Below are 18,671 nucleotides of genomic sequence, written 5' to 3'. Positions count from 1 at the left end.
CTTTATTTGTTTATTTCATCATCCTTTACCCTGGCTGGATAGCTGGTATAGGAATGGACTGAAGTCTGTCTTTAAGGGGAGATCTAGTGAGAACAATGGCTGTAAGCAGTTGCCAACAGAAAAGTAAGGACAGATCAAGCAGATATGAGTATACCCTGAGGATTCCCAGTTTTATGCTATCTCTAGGTGAGGGATATTCTGAATCAGCTGTAGTTTCTTTGTATTTAGTAAGCTATTATGCATTTTTCTTCCATTAACTTGTTTAGTGTCCTCTCGACGTCATCCACTACTGCCACCAATGTATGAAGAAGCATGTTCTCAAATTTGTTTGGATCAGGATTTATATTATTCAGTTAATACCTTCCCAGTTTTGCCGTGGAGAGAATAGTGAACAGCTGATGCCTATCTACCTCCATGTCACTTATGATTCTATAAACTCTCTGTATTTTCCCTCAGTGGGTTTTTACCAGAATAAAGGATGCTGACATGCTCAGTCATTCCTCATATCTTTAAACTATCTTTAAATGAGCCACCATTTAAAACTATGATTTGATTTGTTGGTTCCAAGGCTGTTGTTCAGAGGCAATTCAGATTTTCTCTGGATAATTAATTTTTCATGGAAGTAGAGCCGCAACTGTTAAAGGTCATCTCCTTCTGCTGACTCCGCAAACACAGAAAAAATATCCACAGCATTATCATTTCAGTGGTAATTGTTTATGATATCCTTTGAACTGTCTTGTAACTGGGGTAAAAGGAATATTTTACCCCTATACCACAAAGACATTCCTATTTTTATAAACTTGGAGGCTTCCTGTAATGCAATACAATAATTTCACAGCTTAATAGACAATTCTCTTGTGTCTGGTTTGCAGTTTAATTGAGGCAGCACACTAAAAAAGAAAGCATGTCCGAAAACTCTTGGAAGGTATGACCTGAGCTATAGCAAGCATAAGTCAAGTGCCTGCAAATGCTTGCTTGTATTTTTTCTTCTTGCAGCAGTCACAATAACCACATGATGTGCATGTAAGCCTTCAAGAAGGCTTGTCCTGAAGGCTCCAGGAATTCTTGTTCAAGTGCTGCTGCACATAAATAACATTACCTCCTGTGGTTCAAGTTTACTGGCCTTGAACCTCCTGCTTCTGATTTTTGCTCTTTTGTAAATGTAAGGGCGCATACTGTCAAAGATAATCTATTAGGATGGTCTAAGAGATTTTCTTAACCACAATAGGCTAGAGGATTCAGTTTGTATGATCAGACTGTGTTTTTGTAAATGTTTCTTTTTATTGGCACGTGTAGCTCTATCATTGCTGTCTCTAAATATATGATATATAAATCATCTTACTGATGCCAGCATCCTAAGAACGATGTATGTGAAAGAGCTTTCACAAATAATACCTCTTGCCCTTTGACCATTTAAAAATCAAAACAAACAAAAAATCCTCCTGTAGCTAAGATGTGATCTGCTTAACTCAACAGGGGGTTTCCAGGACTTGGGTGAATTTTAACCATTCTATTTGACATAAGTCAAGCTGTGTGAAGCAGTGAAATTCTGATTGCTGTGTGGTGAGATGACTGGATAGTGTTACAGTTCCCTCATTAAGAGGTACTGGAGCTAAGCAGGGGGAGTTGAACTTTCCTCTGTATTAAAACAACAAGTGTGGGAGATGAGGAGAACAAGCTGGAGTAAGGGAGTTCACCTTAAAACAACAAAGACTTAACATGCAGTATATCAAGTCTCCTGAACTTCGTCCTGCTTGGTAGTTTATCAGGCAACCACGATGAATAAAATAGCAACAAATGATTTAAATTCATCATGATTTCAGTCTTCTGACCTAATTTTCAGCTTCATTCTTTTTCTCTTCTGTCATTTCATTTATGTGTTTCTACCTCCTCAGCTTGAAGTTTATACCAGTCTTAGCCCTGAAAATACTTGCAGATTGGAGAAAAAAACAAAACAAAACAAAACAGTGAAGATGGGTGAGATGTAAGGCAGAACTTCTGCAAACTTAATGATGATTTCCCATTAATTCTGATGCACACTAAAGTTCTTCAGCATTTTATCCAATTTGCACTAGGAAAGAAATATGGCTCGAGCAGTTTCCACTAGTTCCTTTTGTCAATGCTAACAGCATATTTCCACTGTTAAAATCCATGACAATATATCTGTGCCTTTTTGAAAATAGCAAAGAATTTTCATACTGCTAAGATATGAATCAACCTTATAATATGACCTGAAACTCTGTCAAACTTCACAGAAAGCCTGAATGAAAATCAGAAGGGTGACATTTCAGTTCACAAAGTTGGCATCAGCATATTAGTGTTGTGTGGTGTCAGTAACAGAAAAACAACAATGCCACTACTCCCAAGACCAATGTTCAATCCTGCTAAATTATGTAGAAGCAATCAGTCTGAAAATAATTTGCACTTGAACAGAAGAATGACTGAAGTATTGATCTTGAGGCAAAATGGAGATACTGAGAATCACTGTTGTCATTTACAGCTGACAGAAAGCAAGTTAGGGAAGATAATTACAAAATAAGTGAGCAGTGGAACCAGTGAATCCTGGATTTGTGTCCTATGTTCTCTCCTATGCCCCTTGGGGACTACAACTCCCTCTCAAGTTCTCCTACTCTTTATTTCCCATGTGCTCAGGCTCTCTTATGGCCATGCATGCACTGACTGGCTCTTCTACATGCACATATTGATTAGACACCTTAACTGAGTTGTAGTCTTCTCCTCAGAGACAGCACTAATTCAAGGTGTTGTAAGTATTTTTGGCAGGATAACTAAGTGATGAGGTCGACATTGCAGTTTAATCAGAAAATCCAGGTGGTGGTAAAAGAGGGAAAGGAACCTGGTTCATTTGCTGTCAGTATGAGTTTCCAGCTCTCTTACAACTAAAGTGAAGCACCAGATTTTCCAGCCAGGCTCTGTGCCTCACAAATGGGGCTTGCAACAGCTAACAGCAGCAAGGTCCCTCTTCTGTTCAGCCACTGGATCTCAAAGAACACCTGGGGACTCTGTCCCCTTGGCACAGTTATTCCTCTGGGCTATTGTGTTTAAATTGTGCCACCATTTTAGAAGTCAGTAAGAGAGGACTGATGAGCAGACTAGAGAGCAATCTTAATCACATGTTGTCTTCCAAGAAAAGAGAAAAAAATTGCTCAGTGATACTTCCTTAATGCTTGGAATCACTGTGTTTCCTAAACAACTTACTCACTTGTGGGTTAGATAGGCTAATGTCTGGGCTAATAGCCAGAGTTTAAAGAGGGAAAGAGCAGTCATGCACTTAATTTTTCCTTCCTAAATTATCTGCTTTTTGATTTATCTTGGTAAGCATTTCATTGTGGCAAATGTAGGCTCTCCAATTACTCAGCCCTGGCATGCGATGCTTCTTAAGAATGCAAATTTCTTGGAGCAGGGACCTCATGCTTCTCTATGGCGCCTCACACAATAGGGCATGAGACTGGCTGCAACTGCTGGATACTGTGGCAGCATATTTAAATAAAACAGTGCTCTGTTATCCTGTAGGTTTGAAGTTTGGCCCATGCAGATCCTCTCAGCAGTCTACAGCCTCTGTGCTAAGGAGGCAGAATAAAACGTTTCTCCAACAGAACATTCTCTGTTGCCTTGGGTGTTCTGCATTGCCTTGGGTAACGCTGTGTGATAAATTCACTGCAGGTGCTTCCAAATGTATAGTGTGACAGTACGTATCTGCGGTCTAGCTAGGAAAAACGGAAAAATTGTTAGCCTGGATGCCTGGCCTAGTAAATACATACGACATAACATAAGTCCCAATTCAGGAAGGTACTTAAGCACATACCTAAATACCCACATGAATAGTCAGACACGCTTTTAAGTGTCTTGTTGAATCTGGGCCATACAGAAGCTGAATACATCAAGCAGCTACCCACATCAAGTTCCCGTAAGAGAAAATTGATTTCCAGAGTGTATTCCCTCTGGCTGTTAACACTGAAGAAGAGTGAGTAATAAAATTTCTGCTGTTGCTTCTTGGATAGAGGCTGTGCATATACTCACTTTCACTGAAATGTTTTCTCTCTGGTATTAAAAGTGTTTTGTGCGTTTTGGGAACTATACTAGATAATGTGAAATAAAGATTCATGGGTTTTAGTGTTATTTAGTTCCTGTGTCTTTCATAATATCAGAAGTAGTCAAATAGGAAAACCCTAACAAATACATTAAATAATGAAATAGCTGAAAAATAGTAACATGAAGGCCTTTTGGATCTGGTTGAACTTTGTGGCACGGCTGCTCTTTAAGTGGTTTTGCAGTCTGTGGCATAGTCCTCCCTTTTGTATGCAAAGCCTACAGCTTCAGAGTGAGGCAACTGTTCTGGAATACAGCAGTTGGTTAACCAGTGACTGGTCAGTGTTTTGATGTGTATTTTGTTACCATTCTGAAAAGTATCAGTGTGCTACAGTTGCCTAAGTTATTACTTACAGATGCTTCATGCTACATGGATGCAATACAGAAGACTGTGAATCAATAATTTATCATACACTCAGAGATATGTGGAAATGTGGACCACAGCCTTTAAATTTTTTTTAAGGCGACAAAAGTTCTCTCTTAAAGTACATTGAGTGCTATCTTGGGATTTATACTACCACTATTGTTCCACTGCCTGAACACAGTAAAATTACTGTCTTTGCTGAAATGATTATTAAGAGTGCATTATAAAATAGTCTGGTTATCTGAAATGGTTAATTCAGAATGCTCTTTGGATGGAACGTATCATTAAACCTTACTGTGGTACAATCAGAAGGGTTATTGCTTTACTATCACTAGACATAGATATAAAAAAAAGTATTACTAGCCACAAAAGAAGTCAGAACAAATCCTCTGAACATTAACTCTTCAGGATATGGTTGCTGAATGAAAACATCAAGCTTTTAAAACTGTATTTTTCCCCTCTTAGTTTAGACTGATCTGTATTCATCTGCCCATCTTTATGTATGTTTCTGTTAAACCTGACGCTAGATCACATAATAGAGCTATTCTAATTTGCTGTACAAATCTCAGGACAATCTCACTTGCCTTTATGCTACACCACAGTGCAGAAAACCCCACAGTTACCACGAAAGTAACAGCATGATCCTTGCTGTGTTGTGATAGTCCCTGCAGACTAGGGAATCATTATGTTCTGGTCTAGCCAAACACAGTAACATGGCAGTCCCTTCTCAAGAGGGTTTAATCATTCAGTTAAAACAATGATTTAATTAGCGTGTTGAAGGCAGTAATGATATTAAGAGAAAAATAGGGTTACATGGTTTTTAATTATATGCAATTTTATTTATTTTTTTAATACATAACCTGTAGATAATTAAGAAGAAAATCCAAGAGAGATTAATCATTCTCTGAATAGGGCAGTTGGTATCTTCAGGGATTTGATAAGAAAGGTACATTATGGATAATTTGTGGCTGTAAATGACTGCCTGAGAGAGAGGGGGCAGACTGATTTGGCTTTTTGCAGGAAACACTCCTTTCCCATGTTTCTCCAGTGCAATTTCTGCTGCTTGGATCACCTCAGGTATCTCTAGACTGGCCCAAACCATATATACGCCTTCATGTTTGTGTCTGTGGACAAGAACACTCTTAAGTTACTCTTTTATCAATTTTTGCAGTAAAGCTGTATTTTGTGTAGAACAGTTGTTCTCTTCAGACACCTAAGGAACCCAGAAGGATTTCCTTACTGAAAGACAAGACAGACCTCTTTCTTCACTTCCCTGGTCTTAAATCCATCCTTCAGGGCTTCATTTTATATCTCCTTATTGACTTACTGGTCTAGGGAGTCAATTTCTCTGAGGGACTTTGTCTCCATGTTGAGCATAGGTAGCTATTACTGACTTTGAGAAACACCAGCTTGGCAAACTGGACTACTGTGAGGCTGAGCAAGGACTTTGATCTCAGCCTGTCAAATAGTGTTCATCTTTCTTATTATGAAACCTGAGCATATTAATTATTTTCCCATTTTATAGTTATGCAACATTTTCTTAAGACCATCATTCAAATCTTCCTCTGAATTGTGAATTAAAAGGTAATGCAAAGGTAAGATCCATTTCACAATTCCCAGTGAACGGGAAGATTTCTGGACATGAAAGGAACTGGCCTCACATTTTTGGCTAGAGGCTTCTGAAACCAGATGGTATACATTTTGTACCTAAGCTTATTCAGCGTTTACTGCTGGCTGCTATATTGGTCCTGGCAGCTGCTTGGAAACCTCCTATCCCCCTGAAAATTAACACCTGGTTTCAGAAATACTGAAGTACAAGTGATGGAAAAACTATCTAGCTTCATAAGAGGAAAATTCATGCATTATTAAGTGGTCTGGAAATTTGTTAGCCCAGAAGTAACTCCTCTTCTAGAAGAAGCGAAAAGCAAATTATTGAAAAAAGTAGCCTTGTCTCAAACATGAAGTTCTAAAAAAAAAAAAAATTGTCTGTAAACACATGCAGATAAGTAAATATAATTGAACAACTTTGGAGTGTTTGGAAGCTAAACATGAACTTAAACAGTGTTTTCAGACTTGGGCATCTATCTCCACAGACCTTAAGAACTTTGATGTTTTCAGTCCTGAGAACACTTACATCACCTGTTTGTTATTAAATATTGTCTGCAGATGTTCTGATTTAGGGTAACAAGCTTTACACTTTGGTCTTTATGTCTTAGAACCAGTTACCTTATCTCCAAAGCGCGGATTGTGATTTCCGTATCAACTTTACTGTAGTTTAGTCACGTTGAAATATTCATTTTTAAAGGTCTATTAAGTGCTAAGTATTGGCTAAAGCTGTCAATGTATGTGTGAGTGGAAAAAGGACTAGATTTTTTTAAAGGGTTGAAGCGCCTTCCAGTTTGCTTATCTTAGAAGGTATTAAGAACCATTCTGGTTTTGTTTGTTTGTTTTTCTTTTTAATATAAACTTAGATAAGAACTAATCCCTCTCAGTGGGGTGTTGCCCAAGATATATACTCCAGCATTTTCTCAGCTAAAAAGTTACAATATCACAGTGTCTCTCTCTCTAAAACACACATACCCAAGAACATATATATGCTACAGGTTTCAGATAAGGTTTCATCCCTGGACGCTCATCCTCCTTGTTTCATGTCACTGTGTCTTGCACTGCAAGTTATTCAGCATCAGTGTAAAAAGACATCTACATGGAAGCACTTTTTTCTTAATGCCTGGCCAACGTTAAGGCATATGCATTATGCCAGCATGTATGCCCTGACTTACCTAATAGCCACATGAAGAAGGACACTCTTGACATTCACTTATCACCAGACAGGGTCTTAACAGCTCTGCTTATTACTCTGGGGTCCCCACACTGCTTATTCTGAAGGTGTGGGCAGGTGCCAGGCAGTGACTTAAATACACTGAACTTCACACAATTTGATTTTGAACTAATCACCTACTTTCGACTGCTCAAGTATGGCATTATGTTAAAACTTCAGAAAGCTTAAACTCCACCACTAAACATATATATACAGAATCTCAGAATCACAGAACTTCTAGGTTGGAAGAGACCTCAAGATCATCGAGTCCAACCTCTGACCTAACACTAACAAGTCCTCCACTAAACCATATCCCTAAGCTCTACATCTAAACGTCTTTTAAAGACCTCCAGGGACGGTGACTCCACCACTTCCCTGGGCAGCCTGTTCCAGTGCCTAACAACCCTTTCAGTAAAGAAGTTCTTCCTAACATCCAACCTAAAACTCCCCTGGTGCAACTTTAGCCCATTCACCCTCGTCCTGTTACCAGGCACGTGGGAGAACAGACCAACCCCCACCTCACTACAGCCTCCTTTGAGGTATCTGTAGAGAGCAATAAGGTCGCCCCTGAGCCTCCTCTTCTCCAGGCTGAACAAGCCCAGCTCCCTCAGCCACTCCTCGTAGGACTTGTTCTCCAGACCCCTCACCAGCTTCGTTGCCCTTCTCTGGACTCGTTCAAGCACCTCGATGTCCTTCTTGTAGTGAGGGGCCCAAAACTGAACACAGTACTCGAGGTGCGGCCTCACCAGAGCTGAGTACAGGGGGACAATCACTTCCCCAGCCCTGCTGGCCACACTGCTTCTGATACAAGCCAGGATGCTGTGGGCCTTCTTGGCCACCTGAGCACACTGCTGGCTCATATTCAGCCGACTATCAACCATCACTCCCAGGTCCTTCTCCGCCAGGCAGCTTTCCAACCACTCATCTCCCAGCCCGTAGCTCTGCTTGGGGTTGTTGCACCCCAGGTGCAGGACCCAGCACTTGGCCTTGTTGAACTTCATACAGTTGTATGAACTATATATAAACTGTATATACATATATATAATATATATAGTTTGCAAGATTTAATGTGGTCAAAATCATGTTTATAACACACTTTTGCACTACAAATCAAGCTTTTAGATAACTTGGGAGGGAGAAAAACATGCTTTTTCTCAGTAGTTGCAATCGCTCTTCATTCTGTGCAATATGTCTGTGCTTTGATACAGGGGTTGGTGTTTGGCTCTGTGTCTGCTCGCAGAAGACATACGCATTCCTGAGTTGCATTCATGCATGTTGTTTTACAGAAATGTAGTTGGGCTGTACATGAAAGCAATAGAGAAGGTGGAGAGTGGTACAGTTTTGTAGCACACATTTACAGCAGTGCCTTTCCGGCACTCTCGTCCTTGCACTCCACTGAACTATGTTTTCAATTTTGGCTTTGACATGTGAAAGAGTACTCGTGCTCAGTTCATGCTTTTCTTGCCAAACATTTTACTGATCTTTGGAGTAAGCAGACGACTACTCATGCAACTACTACAGAGAAGTCCTTTTTTTTTTTAAACATTTTTGTTGTGTTTTGTTGTGTTTCACTTGACAGTCAATGAGAGGAGATAACCTTTAAAAGACAAGCTGTACCTATTTAACATATCACACAATATAGATATTGATTTACAAAGTGGCTGAGGTTGCAGCTGATCCTACAGAATTCAGAAAATATTCTGATTCTTTTGTGGACTTAAATTTGAGTAACAGGAAGGTTTATTTATATTTAAAAAATGAATTTTATTAAGAAGAAATGCAAAATAAGAATGCATATCAAACTTATAATGCTTCACTAACTTCTGAGCATGTTGCTGTATAGAACTGTAACATCTGAAAAAGCCCATGTCTCTAAAACACCAGATTAGATGTCATGCATTCATGCACATTACTTGTGGTACTAGTGCATGTACTTGGTACCACTGATTTATGATATGCCAGAATAAAGTTAATGCTGTACAAAACCGCATTAGTCATTAATTGCTACATATAGTAATTCATTTTCCCCATGTGTTCAGTCATTTTTATTTTTTTTATGCATAATACAGCATACTCATGTAGCAGATTTCAGATTATCAGAGAAATGTTAGAACTGGAATTCTGAAATCAAATTTTGCCAAAGAGAGAACTTCTAAACCCAGTCTTGTACTTGTATGATTGAACCTAGTCTTGTACTTGTTATGGACCCAGGAAACAGAAGTACTTGTTTAATTGCTAAATTCAGGTTTATATATGGATGGAACAGCATCTCCAAAGGAAGAGACTCAAAACGAAATCTCTGGACCAAGGCACTGCTTCTAAAGTAATTCAGGACTTTTGCATGTATAGCAATATAAATACATACAACTCATTCTCCCATGAATTTATGAAGCTGATGCTGTAGGTCAGTGACTAGGGTAGTCCCCAAGCACATGGGAGATCCATCTGCTGGACCCTGGTCCTGGCACATTGGAACATGAAATAAGCCCCAGATACAATCCCAACATGGATTCTTTGCTGAGTTGGACTGATGAGCCTGTTTATTTTTGACTTGCAACTTCTTGTTTAGTACTAGCTGCCTCACTGGAAAATGCACTGCTACCATGCAATTGTAACTGCATTACTGCACAGCTACAGGTGCAGCATGCTACACTGAGGAAGGTAGAGGCACAAACACCAGCACATAACAGCAGCAACTATTCTGCTTTGCAGCATGAGACTAGCAGGCACAGCTCTGGCCCCAGACACTCTGGGGCCAGGCAACACTCTGCCAGTCAGCTCCTGGACATGGTCCAGAGGCTGGTACATTGGTACATGGCAGGGTTTGTTGGTTTTGTTCCCAGTAGTCAGGACTGACCAGATCACTTTTTTTTTTTTTTTTTTTTTTTTTTGGTGGGGGGTGAAGAGAGTTTAGCCGTAGGTACCTGCTCTCAGACCTGTGACTAACCCTAATGTTACATTTGTTAAAATGCCTATGAGATCCTATGAGATCAAAAAGGGGAGTCTCGCCCTGAATGAGCAAGCAGGCTCTGCTGTTTGGGTCAAGGCAGCTGACTCGTAATACAGAACAGATGCAAAGAGAAAGTAATAGTTATTTCAAATTGTTCTCTGAGCAGACAATCGTAAATAAAAACACTAAGGAGTTGACATTAACATACTAATGTCTGTGGCTTTCTCTAGACAGGTATTTCAGGACCGTATTTCAGGACCGTATTTCAGGACTTCTGTAGCTAAGGACAAAAAGAGATTTGTCATCCACACATAGAATTCACACATGTAAGAACTGTGGCAGAATGCAATTATTAAATTTATTTTGGAAAGAAAAATCAATTTACTTCTTTGTAAAAACAAAAACAAAACAAACAAACAAACAAAAACAGAAAAAAAAATGAAATGCAACAACGTTAAGAGGACAGACTAATGAAGATGCAATCCTGGTAATTACAGAAATTAGTGAGAGTTCTGAGTTCACTAGGCACCCAAATTGGATTAATCTGCTCAAAATATAATGTTACACTGAAACATCTAAAGTCTATGCATTTATGAACATGTGTTCTATGGTATAATTTTGTTTAATCTTCAGAGGCCTCTCAGAGGCCTCTAAATTTAATCTTAGGCAAACTGGCAAAGTTTTGCCTGACTAAAGAATGCCAAATAAAGCCCTAAAAAGGGATTGCTCGGATCAGAATTACTTGATGTCTCCAGCTGCTTTGTTGTGCACTGGTATTGTAAAGATGCCATAAATTCAGCTTAATTGGAGAGCTAAACTAGGTTTACAGCTGTTTTGCTTACTTGAAGCAGCACAAAACAGCTGAACATACCAATGAGTACGGGCCTTCAACTGTATGACATTTACAGTAAAAAACCTCCAAAACAACAGCACCTAGTCACAGCTTCCCATATTCTTGTACAAGATTAATTTTTTTTCTTTTTCTCCCGATGGTTCACTTCCTGGATACTTTTCACAATGCAGCAGACACAGACCTAGCGACATCACCACGTCATCCGAAAAAGGTGGGAAGAATTCCAGAGAGATGTAAACACATCTTTCAAAACAGCATGTATGTTTAAACCAGTTTGAAAAACATACTGAGAGAAAAAAAAAAATCAGGATGTTAAATATAACCATATTGTTATTCCTGGCTCAAAGCAGGACAGTGTTCAATATCAATGTATTAGCACCAAAAAACCCTGGAATAGCACACACCCACCACCATTTTAGGCAGAGCTGCCTCCGAGCAGCATTTTTATGTTTACCACTTCATTGCTTAGTGGCAGCATTCAGTAAATGGTTTGTACAGAGGTAAAATCAGGATGGTAAATAACAGCGGTCTGACGCTACCTACGTCCTCCATAAGATCTAAGGGAACTATTCCATAGTACATCTAGGAGCTGGTACTTTACTGGTGATATCAAGGAGCCAGAGCCCACACTCAAGTGAATGGACTTGTTTAAGAAACATCACAGCAACCTTATTCACTATTTAAAACATCACTGTACTTTGCAAAATGAAGCATAACATTTTCTAGCATTCATGCTAGGCAGTCTAAATACAAAACGCACATCTGCAATACCTCGGATAAGGTGAGAGTTACACATTAGAGCTGACTTGCATTCTGTCAGCTAACTTTAAAATACATTCTTTCAAAAAATCTTGTATTTGTGTTATGATTCACTGCGTTTTTATTGGGTTAGTTTTGTTATAATTGATCTGTGATGATGCAAGAGTTGTGAATTTCAAACAGAACTTTTTCTTGGCTTTGTGGTAGTTAAGTTATGCTATGTATACTCAAGGTAGACAGCCTCATTGTTTCTAGAAAAATAGTATGTCACTTCCATTTGTTAAAACAGTTCTTATAGCTACTGTGCTTCAATGTACATTTCTGTTGTAACAACATGCTTACACAGCAGTTTGGGGTAAATGAAGAAAAATCGATATGGCTTCTCTTTTCCACAGAAAACAATGGTTATTCTTACATTAAGGCTCCAAAGCAGTTTCTTACAGCAGGGAGCAGTATCTTGCCTCTGTGCAAGGCGGCAGCTACAGCTGCTATCTTTTAGTTTTATTAACCTGAAGCGTTACGCCCTCACTGTTTTTCTTTGTGTCAAGCACTGTTTGAAGAAAGTAGGCTTGTTCTGTAGGAAAAGAAAAGGATCGTATCAACAGTTGTTTATTTACAAAATTGTGGTCAAAGTTACATTTATTTAAGCAATACTTACTGGTGTTGTTTTACATTCATGAAGCTTATACAATAGCCTTCACTCTGAAAACTACCACTTCCAATCAAATTTGAATCTGCAAATGTTACCGTACTCGCAAGGTAAAAATGATTCTAAACTTGTAACAGAATTTTTATCTCAATGGATAATTAATGTTTGAATCCCTTGTCTATGCCCTATATAGCAGGCTGTTTGAAAAAAATGAACAACAAAACACAGAACAAAACAACAACGAGAACAAAAAAAAAACTAGCTGAAAGAAAAACTTATTTAGTAATTCCTATACTACCACACTCTCTGATAAAGTATTTTCCCTTCATTTATGCTTATATAGCAGCAAATATTATTTTTTTTTAATCTGCAGATTTTTCATTTAGATTCTTTAGAAAAGAACTGATTCTCAGTCCTAATCTGGAATAGTTCTATTATGTGTGTGTTATATTTTTCAGTTCTTGCTGTTGTTTAGAAGTGTGTTTGCAAATCTGAAGAGGGCATGGCATATAGTCATATTCAGGAAAATTTCTGTGCACTCAAAATGAATGCAAGTGTAACAAAGGAAATTAAACAGTAGTTCTCTTGTTCTCCAGGGTGCTTATTCTTTACTATTACAAAACTGACATTAAAATTTTCAATTCCTTTTTTTTTCCCAGGGAAAAAAAAAATACTTGAATTATATCTATCTCAATCTTGATAGTTCATATTTGATCATTAATTTATTAACATAATTTTGAAGTCCAATGATTGTATGTCTGCTTACTAAAGAAGTTGGATCATTGACCGAGGATCCTTTTGTGCTAAACTGTTTTGTGTAAATTATACTGCTTATTCTCAGGTGACTGTAAGTTTGTTTTAGCATTCAATAAAACCCTCTTCATTTCTGAAAATCTGCCTGAAAAAATACATTCAGATTACAATTTACTCTGAAGTATTTGTTTTATTTGAAACATTCTTTTTTAAACTCCCTTATTGGCAATGGAAATAACTGAAAAATATTTATTTTTTCCCTCCCCTGTCTCATTGACTGCATAGTACATGAGTATTTTGTGCACTGAAGGCCACTCCTATTGTATCATAGAGTTATTCCATGCACCTGGAAGTCGATAGTCAAATTCTTGCTTCACTACTGCTGCTGTTCTTTCTTCTATCAAGTCTGTATATAATGATAACATTATGGCTTAGCTTCTGGCACACAAAGCAGGATTTAAGTTATTAGAAATCAACTGACTTCATCTGAAATCTAACCTATCTCTCACTTTATTTTTGTACTCTTTGAATTTAGTTTGCTGTAATCTATCATCAGGGGTATTGCAGCAAATTATCTGCTACGCACACATCCCACTGGTTATCACCTACTGTTTACTGATTAAAAAAGTATAAATATTTAACTGTATTTATACTTTTGGCCTGAGATATACTTTGTGATTAGGTGCTAAGTGGTTATAATGTTAGTAAACTCGCGTGTATGTCCTGTTGTGTCAGGGCATTCACAAGACACACGCAGTACCAAGCAAGAAATATACATCTGTCATTACACTAGCCTCATCACTTGTTCCTGCATTATTTTAGGATTGAGGGGCAGAGGATGAGTGGCAATTAGGAACACCAGCGAGGAGATTATTTTTTGGTGTAGGGTTTGATATCTCCAATTGGGATGACCCATTTTCCTCTGCAGTCAAAGGCAGAAGAGAGACGGAAAGACGCATTGCTAAGCAGGCCTTTCTGTATTATACCATTCTGCATTTGAGATGGTACATAACCTGAAAGAAATCAACAAAGAGGTAGGAAAAAACTGTTTTATATCAAACCTTTCTGACAGAAAAGAAAAAGATAAATGATAAATGTAATTGAAATGTTGGTAGTTGAATGATATTAATCGTTGAGTTCTATACCGATGGTCATTACTATTAATTATGTTAATTAGACATGCTTTCAGTAAAGATCTGAGGGTATGTCATTAAGTTTTGTGCTCTCCTTTTTTGTTTATAATATATATGCATAAAATATCTTTTTTGGAAGGCTGATAAGTATTTTTTTCAGAATTTTGCTAGTTTGTGAAAGTTTCTCAGAGAAGGTGGTATTTTTCTTGGCAAATCTGGATTAGCTGATCAGACTACAGGTGCCTGAAGACCCTTCTGGCTTGTATGTAGCCCTTGAAAGCACGACATCTGAAGATGATAACACTGCTCCTTCTGGAATTTGGTGGAGGATGGATGACTGGCATAAAATAGGTGGGTCTGCCTGAGTATATATGAGAGTGAAACATAAATAATCTTAAAATTTGTAAAAGTCACAACAGAAGTTACAAAAACACAATCAAAGTGGCTACCTGGAGATCTTTTTTTTTTTGTTTTCCCTAATTCCATTAGAAAATTCTAAAGGTGACTACTTTTTTATTTATTTATTTTTTTAATGAACATAGTCCCTAGCTACAACAGGTTGATGGACAGTCTCTCGCCTGTGCAGAAGTCAACTGACTTTAGGCAGGCTCTACACAGCCTTAGGAGATCTGATATACAGAATGTCCTGAAAAACTGAAGCTTAAATTGTATAACCTAAAATAAGCAAATAGTGTGACTCTCAAATTTATTTTATGGTTTTGTGCCTTTTTGATTTCTCACTATTTAACATTGTGCCTGAAAACAAATAGAAACAAGGCTAAATAAACAGTATTTTTAAAAAATAAATTATGCTAGAGCTGTCTTTCTCTTTGAGCTGCTAGTATTTACCACTGCAATCCAATTACTGCCACATTACAAATAGTGACAGCCAGAAGAAAAAAGCCGCTTGTCAAAATTGCCATTTCCATCCTTCTTTCTCAAGCAGGAGATCAGCTTAAGTTCCACGGAAGATAAGAAAACATACAATTTTCTCCTTTGTATTTTCTCTTTTTCTGTTTCTCTAATGAAGGGTTCAACCACACCTGAATTATCCTGCATTCAAAAGAAAGAATATATAGGTGTAACAGGAGAGTAGGTCTGTGTACCTCCAACTACTATGATCAAGCCTATCAACTACATTATAGAAGAGTTTACTTCTGCTGAATTGTTATGTTCTGGTTTTGGACAGATCTTTTCATCGCTGAAGACAACATCAAAAGATTTTAGGTTCTGACATTCATATCCAGGATATGTTTTTAAAGTCTTTCATCAGCCACTGAAACTGGATTAGCACCAGAAAATACCTAACAGTTAGTATCTGGCTAGAGGAGAAACTGAGGGACCTTTGGCTTAGCAAGAATCTATAAAATGTGACTTAATTTCAAGATACCACACAATTAAAATGGAGCTCTTCAGCATTCTTTGGGACAAAAATAATGAATTGATGAAGGGCTGATGAAGAGTCTGATTGAAGATAATGTCAGGATCCAGAAACAAAATAATTAAGTTAATAGTTATAAAGGACAGGTTGGTAGAACCACTTTAGCAAGCTGAGATGGGTTTATAAGAGCTTCACAACAGAAGGGAAACACTGCCCTTCAGTTTAATTTTACCCACTTCATTAATACCTTCTAAATTGAAGCAAGTATGATATTCAGAAATTAGTTTTTAAATTCATCTGTTTCTTTACAGAGACAGAGAATAAAATGTTTACTGGTTTGCAGTTCAGTAGTGATGGTCCCAGGTTAGGCCTCTTCTTAGTCACTGAAATGTATCAAGCTGTTTTCCAGAAACACACATAATCTGGAAGCAAAAGTGACAAAACTATGTTACTGAAATTGTCTTGATTCAAACGCTGCAAAGGCTGTTTGTTTTCTTGAAGAAGTCACACCTGGATGGTGGAATTTTAACTGCTGAATTTTCCTAATCTCATCATCAGTATCAGATGGTGCATTTAGTTATAAAATACAGCTCAGTATTCCTGGAAAACTGGGAAGATCCAGCGCTGCAGCTGAAGCCCTGAAACATGTCCAGCTCATTAAATGAACTTGCGTGTTTAAAAGTTGCAATTGTTTAAAAAGTGAAATCCTTAAAATTCTTGAAATATTACTTGAAAATAATGTAGCTGCATGTAGTAAATGGATGCAAAACTGCGACATTTTTGAAATCGCAAAGCATGAAAATATGTCAATTTTGTACAGAATTGCCTTTTATTAAAGGCTGCAAGAGCACAGCAAAATTAACAATTTTCACAATTTCAGTAATTTATTTAAAATATATTTGGAATGATTCTTTTAGCCATTTACATTGTACTTCATAATAGCATCACAGCAAAACATTACAGATTCTATGAGATAAAAAAGGAAAACAGTTATGTTCAAAATTGGAACATAATGTAAGTTTACAGTTATTTTATGATTCACTGCAATGTTACTATTAATCCATATGTTAAGACAAATCAAATAATCTGAACTTTAGTGATTGTTATGGAATTTAATTTGTAAAATCATTTTGTCCATTGCAATACATTATGTTCGGCACTATAATTTTTTCTTGTCCTAAAATTTTCCTATTAAACTATTCAAAAATCATATTTACAGAAATATTTACCAATAAAGAGAATAAATTAAAAATACATATGGAAGCAGAAATTTTAGCTGTTGAAGCTTATGTTCTTTCCATAGATCAGAACCTATAATTTAGTATTTTTACATTGGACCTCTTTGTTCTCAATTGCAGTAATTAATGTCAAGCTTTTCAAAACATAAGGAGAAAGAAAATCTGGTATATAAATAGATTTGAGACTGCATTTTAAAACATTGTTTATATAGCTAAAATCAAAGAATAGCCCATTAGAAATATAAAACTATCAGAACCATGAAAGTCTAACAGTATTAGACTTAATAATAGATTTTATTATTCAATCAAAATTGTTCATATAGCTAACAGATGACTGGAGATATTATGAGTCTTGATTCTCAGCATCTGTCGTTTTATGCAGGTCACTTCAGAGTTGCAAACTTATATGATGTATGCTTTACACTTATGGTGGAGTTGTTTTGCATCTCATTCAGTTTGTAAAATGACTGTCCATACCAGTTTCCTACAGACTCTACGAGATTGCAAGGCCCAATTCTCAGCTAAAGAAAGGTCCGGTGAACTCCTGATTTATCCCAGCTGTAGATCTGAATCTGTTGACATGCTGAATTATTGCCGATCCCAATGCAAGCTCCTATGTGTAGACTGTACGTCTTACAGAATTCGAGCCTGTGTAGCTCCTGAGTCATATGTATTTAGTTAACTGGCAAAACAAATGTTTACTTCTGTCAGTTCTGCTGAGCCAGTAACTGTGATCATTACTAAACTGCAGAAAATAAAAGAAGCTATGTTTTAGTGTGCTTATCCATTTACAGAGAAAAAAAAAAAAAAAAAAAAAAGACTGATTTTAGGATCTGCATTGCTGTTGATGGTTAATGACAAGTGACAGTCAAAGCTGAAAGAACAAGCATGATTTCAGATACCCAACGGAGTATGATGAATTTTAGATGGCAAATCTAAAATTTTCTCCTGCTGTCAGATATCATACTTCTATTTGGACCACATTTGTGTGTATTGCAAAATTAACTAAAATACCAAATCCTTCAGATCTAATAACACACTTTAATAAAACCAGCTTGTATCTGGGTACTTGACAATTGTGCGCACGTTAAAATAAAGGCAATTTATTTATCCTACTGACTTAACGTTTAAACTTGCAAACATCCCACAGGCCAAGGAAAACAAAACAAAACAAAACAAACAAACAAAAAAAAACCAACACACTAATAAATACGCTGAAAAGCTCCATACCTCAGTCTGAAATCCTGACCCTTTCTCCAACTTAAGTACACCGAGTCCAAACAGACCGGGAGGGCCAAGCTGCAGGGGCCCCGCTGCGGGGAAACCTGCGGGGAAACCTCCAGCCGGCAGCACCCGCCGGCCGAGCCTGGGGAGGGACGGGGCGACCCTTTGGAGGGGCGGCTGCCGGGGGAATCGGGGTGTTTGTGCCTGGGGCTGTGAAGTGGCTTCTCTGAGCGTTTTGCCTGGGTGTGGGTGACCGCCGCTCGGGCGCGTTTCGGTGGGGGGTGATGGTGGGAATCCGGCTGAGGCACCGAGCGAGCGCCCCACGGCCCCCCCCTCCTCCACAAATCCCGTCACACTGGCGAGAGGGCTGCTTCAAACTCATGTTTTATGTTTTTGTTTTGTTTTTTTTTGCCCGGCGGCGGGGCGGGCCGGGCCGTTGGGA

At 37.9% G+C, this 18,671-nt stretch overlaps 1 long non-coding RNA gene across 4 annotated transcripts; it reads right to left on the bottom strand.

Annotated features, from left to right (window-relative positions):
• Window positions 1-10,573: 10,573 nt before the first annotated feature.
• On the bottom strand, window positions 10,574-18,671 carry LOC137854278 (uncharacterized). 4 transcript variants are annotated; one of them, XR_011095061.1, is made up of 3 exons: window positions 18,236-18,671; window positions 12,267-16,189; window positions 10,574-11,378 (listed from the first exon to the last, which is right to left on the bottom strand). It is a non-coding gene; the product is annotated as an uncharacterized lncRNA (long non-coding RNA). The 4 variants fall into 4 exon arrangements; XR_011095060.1 differs by having other exon boundaries at window positions 10,574-15,439; window positions 16,015-16,189; XR_011095059.1 differs by having other exon boundaries at window positions 10,574-15,439; window positions 16,101-16,189.

The sequence above is a fragment of the Anas acuta genome, chromosome 3 (assembly GCF_963932015.1).
Source record: "Anas acuta chromosome 3, bAnaAcu1.1, whole genome shotgun sequence".
NCBI classification, from domain to species: Eukaryota; Metazoa; Chordata; class Aves; order Anseriformes; family Anatidae; genus Anas; species Anas acuta.
The sequence above is the reverse complement of the archived record's forward strand: the minus strand, read 5'-3'. Positions and strand labels throughout refer to the sequence as shown.